The following is a 5,693-nucleotide window of genomic DNA, read 5'->3' on the forward strand; positions in this document are numbered from 1 at the left end:
CTGACAGTGCAGGAATCCCTCAGTACTGACCCACTGACAGTGCAGGACTCCCTCAGTACTGACACTCTGACAGTGCAGGAATCCCTCAGTCCTGACACTCTAACAGTGCGGCACTCCCTCAGTACTGACACACTGACAGTGCAGGAATCCCTCGGTACTGACACCTCTGACAGTGCATCATTCCGTCAGTACTGATCCCCAGACAGTCCAGCACACCCTCAAAACTGACCCTCGGACAGTGCAGAACTCCGTCTGTACTGACCCTCTGACATTGCAGCACACCCTCAGTGCTGACCCTCTGACAGTGCAGCACTCCCCCAGTACAGATCCTCTGACAGTGTGGCACTCCGTCAGTACTGACAATCGGACAATGTGGCACTCCCTCAGTACTGTCCGTCTGACAGTGTGACACTCCCTCAGTACTGACACTCTGACAGAGCAGCACTCCCTCAGGACTGACACTCTGACAGTGCAGTGGTCCCTCAGTACTGACCGTCTGACAGAACACTACTACCTCAGTATTGACCCTCTGACAATGTATCACTCCCTCAATACTGAATCTCTGACAGTGCAGCACTCCCTCAGTACTGTCCCTCTGAGAGTGTGGCACTCCCTCAGTACTGACCCTCTGACAGTGCAGCACTCCCTCAGTACTGTCCCTCTGACTGTGCATAAATCCCTCAGTACTGACCATCTGACAGTGTGGCACTCCCTCAGTAAGGACATTATGACAGTGCAGCGCTCCCATAGTAAGGACCATCTGAGAATGTGGCACTCCCTCCGTACTGACCCCTCTGACAGTACAGCACTCCCTCAGTACTGACCCTGTGACAGTGCAGCACTCCCTCTGTTCTGACCCTCTGACATTACAGCACTCCCTCAGTACTCATTCTCTGACAGTGTGGCACTCCCTCAGTACTGACACTCTCCCAGTGCAGCACTCCCTCAGTGACGACCCTCTGACAGTGTGGCACTCCCTCAGTACTGTCACTCTGACAGTGCAGCATTCCCTCAGGACTGACCCTCTATCTGTGCAGCACTCCCTCAGTACTCACCCTCTAACATTGCAGCGCTCCCTGAACACTGTCTCTCTGACAGTGTGGCACTCCCTCAATGCTGTCCCTCTGACAGTGTGGCACTCACTCAGAACTGACCTTTTGGCAGTGCAGCATTCTCTCAGGACTGACCCGCTCACAGTTCAGCTCTCTCTCAGCAATTACCTTCTGACATTTCAGCGTTTCCTGTGTCCCGACCCTCTGACAATGCTGATCTCCCTCTGTACTCAGTCTATGGCTTTGCTGGAATCCCTCAGCACGGACACTCTGACTGTGCAGCACTCCCGCAGTACTGACACTTTGGCAGTGCTGCAATCCCTCAGTACTGACCCCTTTTACAGTGCAGCACACCCTCAGTACTGACACTCTGACAGTGCGGCACTCCCTCAGTACTGACACTCTGACAGTGCGGCACTCCCTCAGTACTGACACTCTGACAGTGTGGCAATCCCACAGTACTGACACTCTGACATTGCAACACTCCCTCAGTACAGACCCTTTGGCAGTGCAGCACTCCCTCAGTACTGAACTTCTGACATTGCAGCACTCCCTCAGTAATGACCCTCTGACAGTACAGCCCTCCCTCAGTACTGACCCTCTGACAATGCAGCACTCCCTCAGTAATGACCCTCTGACAGTGCAGCCCTGCCTCATTACTAACCCTTTGGCAGTGCAGCACTCCCTCAGTACTGAACTTCTGACATTGCAGCACTCCCTCAGTAATGACCCTCTGACAGTACAGCCCTCCCTCAGTACTGACCCTCTGACAATGCAGCACTCCCTCAGTAATGACCCTCTGACAGTGCAGCCCTGCCTCATTACTAACCCTCTGACAGTGCAGCACTCGCTTAGTAATGACCCTCGGACAGTGCAGCGCTCCCTTCAGACTTACTCTCTAACAGTGCAGCACTTCCTGAGACTGATCCTCTGATAGTGTGACACTCCCTCAGTACTGATCCTCTGACAGTGCAGCGCTCCCTCAGACTGACCCTCTGACAGTGCAGCCTTCCCTCAGACTGACCCTCTGACAGTGTGACACTCCTTCAGTACTGATCTTCTGACAGTGCAGCACTCCCTCAGTGCTGACCCACTGACAGTGCGGCTCTCCCTTAGTCCTGACCCTCTGACTGTGCAGCATTCCCTCAGTACTGACCCTCTGACAGTGCAGCACTCCTTCGGTACTGACCCTCTTTATTTCTTGGGAAATATGGAGACATAGGGTTTGCAGATTCTGAGGAAGCATGAGAGAGACACTCGAACCAAGCCCTGTCTGAAACTCTCTGCAATAGATTATTCAGAGGCCCAGAGTCACAGAGATGCACAGCATGGAACCAGTCCCTCCTGCCGATACCAACCAGATGTTCTCATCTCATTTCATTCCATTTGCTAGCACTTGGCTGATATCCCTCTAAACCCTTCGTATTCACATACTGATCCTGATGCCTTTGTAATGTCACAATTATACCAGCCCCCATCACTTCCTCTGTCAGCTACCTGCATGCCGTTGAATAAGTGCTCAAACATTCATACTGTCGATACAAACTCTAATAAACACCAACCTATGAAAGGCTATCATTGTCATTTTCAACCCACCCATAGCTTCTTCATTACGCTGATTTGAACAGAGGTAAAGAAACAGTCTTAGTGACCATCCAGTGTGACCCTGTAATAAAAGTTATTTTCAAATGTGGCTTGCATATTCTCACACCCTCTAATAGTTTCCTGGAAGGGCGCGGGGTGAGCTGTACTCTCCTGCTACAGTTCTTTGGTGTCCCACAGTGATGTTAGGGAGGGAGCTCCAGTCTTTTGACCTGAACCATGTAAAGAGCTCTCTTACTGGAGTGCCCTTTTAAAGTTGGGAAGTTATTATATACCAGGAAGACCCGAGAGCTGCTGTCTTGTCAGAGAGAGAGGCCTAGTGGGTCACACACCTCAGGTAAGGGGCGAGGGTGAGAAGCTGGGGGCTTCATGGTAATTTCAGACATGATAGAGATTGAATCAATAATGTTGGCATCACGAACCTGTTAGCTGATGTAACTGACCCCCCTTTGTAGCAGAGGGATTCAATACCTTTAATCGAGCATGCGTGCGAATTCAACACTAAAATCAATCTGTATGGACGCACTAGAGACCTGAAACATCAACACAGAGATTGCTGAAGAAGCTAAGCATGTCTGGCAGCATCTCTGAAGGGAGAGGGAGAAAGAGACAGAGAGAGAGTTCACCTTTCAATCCAGTGATTTCTGCGGGAATGTTCCTTCAGAACAGACCGTTTTGAGGAAGGGCCACTTGACAAAGGCACTTCAAAAAGATCCTGATCAATGTAACTTTGTGATGTTAGTTCAGAAGGAACAGCTCAGACCTAACATTTCAGTGTGCCTGTGTTCGGTATCTGTTCTCCCATGTAGCCCGCCCTCTGAATATAATACCTTACACAGCCTTAAACCTGTTTGTCAACTTTCAGCAGAAGCAGCCTCAGGGCATTGAACACAGAATGAATTACCCAGTGACGCTTGAATAAGATCAAGTTCTCAAGTCAACAGATGGTGGGGAAATTCAGCACAATTCAGCAGGTAGCAACGGTGAAGAGAGAGAGGAACCATTCGCATTTCAAGTGACTCTTCCTCAAAACGGCCTGTTCTGAAAGAACTTTCCCGCAGAAATCACTGGATTGAAAGTTGAAATCTGTCTGTCTCTTTCTCCCTCTCCCTACAGAGATGCTGCCGGACATGCTTAGCTTCTTCAGCAATCTCTGTATTGACGTTTCAGGTCTCCAGCGCGTCCGTACAAGTTGATTTTAGTGTTGAATTCTCAAGCTTGCTCTGTTCAAGGGATTGAATTCCTCTGCTACAAAGGAGGGTCAGTTACCACAGCTAACAGGTTCGTGATGCCAACGTTGTTGCTTCGATCTCTATCATATCTGAAATGACCATGAAGGCCCCAGCTTCTCAACATCGCCCCTCACCTGAGGTGTGTGACCCACCAGGCCTTTCTCTCTGAAAAGACAGCAGCTCTCGGGTCCTCCTGGTCTAAAAAACTTCCCAACTTTAAAAGGGCACTCCAGTAAGAGAGCTCTTTACATGGTTCAGGTCAAGCTCTTGGAGCTCCCTCACTAACATCACTGTGGGAGACCCAAGGACTGCAGCAGGAGAGTACAGCTCACCCACATCTTCCAAGCAACTATTAGAGGGTGTGGTAATCACATGTAAGCCACATTTGAAAATAACTTTTGTAACAGGGTCACGGTGAATTGTCACTAAGACTGTTACTTTACCTATATTCAAATCAGTAAAATGAAGAGGCAAAGGGTGGGTTGAAAATGGCAGAGGGTCAGTACTGAGGGAGCACCATACTGTCAGAAGGTCAGTACAGACAGAGTGCTACACTGTCAGATTGTCAGTACTGAGGCACTGCTGGACTGTCAGAGGTGCAGGACCGAGCACGAGGGTTAGTCCTGAGGGAGTGATACACTGTCAATGGGTCAGTACTGAGGGAGTGCTACACTGTCAATGAGTCAGTACTGAGGGAGTGCTGTACTGTCAGAGGATTTGTCCTGAGATTGGGCCACACTGTCGGAGGGTCAGTATAGGGCCACTTCCACACTGTCAGAGAGTCGGTACTGAGGGAGTGCATCACTATCAGAGTATCAGTGTGGAGGGAGTGCTGTATTGACAGAGGATCAGTATGGCGGGAGTGCAGCATTGTCAGAGGATCAGTGTGGAGGGAGTGCAGCATTGTCAGAGAGTCAGAATGGAGGGATTGCTGTGCACTGAGAGGGTCAGTAATGATGAAGTGTGCACTCTCTGATGTTCAGTACTAATGGATGGCCATGCTGTCAAAGTGCCGCACTGTGATAGTGTTACTACTGAGGGAGCACTGCACAGTGAAAGGGTTAGAACTGAGGGAGCACCACACTCTGAGGGGATTAGTACTGAGGGGTCACCGCGCTGTGAGGGGGTCAGTACTGAGGGAACTCCACACAATGTATCGGTCAGTCAGTACTGTGTGATTGCTGCATTGCCAGAGGGTCAGTACTAAGAGAGTGATGCACACTCAAAGGGTCATTACTGAGGGAGCGCTACACGGTCAGTGTGTCAGTTCTGAGGGAGTGTTGTTTCAGGGGGTCAGTACAGAGGGAATGCTGCACTGACAAAGGGTCAGTACTGCGGGAGTGCTACACTGCCAAAGGGTCAGTGCTGAGGCATTGCTGGACTATCAGAAGTGCAGGAATGAGGCAGTGCCGCACTGTCAGAGTGTCAGTACTGAGGGAGTTCTGCTCTGTCAGAGGGTCAGTAACGAGGGAATACCACACTGTAGAAATGTCAGTGCTGAGGGAATGCTATTTTGTCAGAATGTAATTTCTGAGGGTGTGCTGCAGTGTCAAAGGTGCAGTGCTGAGGGAGAGCTGCACTGTCAGAGGGTCAGTACTGAGGGATTGCAGCACTGTCAGAGGGTCAGTACTGAGGGATTGCAGCACCGTCAGGGGCCAAGAGGCTGTTGCACTGTCAGAGGGTCAGTTCTGAGGGAGTATTAATGATCAGAGGATGCGCCGCACTATCTTAAAGTCAGTATGAAGGTGCGCCACACTGTGGGAGGGTCAGTATACGTGCAATGCCTCACTGTCAGAGGGTCAGTACA

This window comes from Chiloscyllium punctatum, unplaced genomic scaffold, assembly GCF_047496795.1.
Source record: "Chiloscyllium punctatum isolate Juve2018m unplaced genomic scaffold, sChiPun1.3 scaffold_139, whole genome shotgun sequence".
In the NCBI taxonomy this organism is placed as follows: domain Eukaryota; kingdom Metazoa; phylum Chordata; class Chondrichthyes; order Orectolobiformes; family Hemiscylliidae; genus Chiloscyllium; species Chiloscyllium punctatum.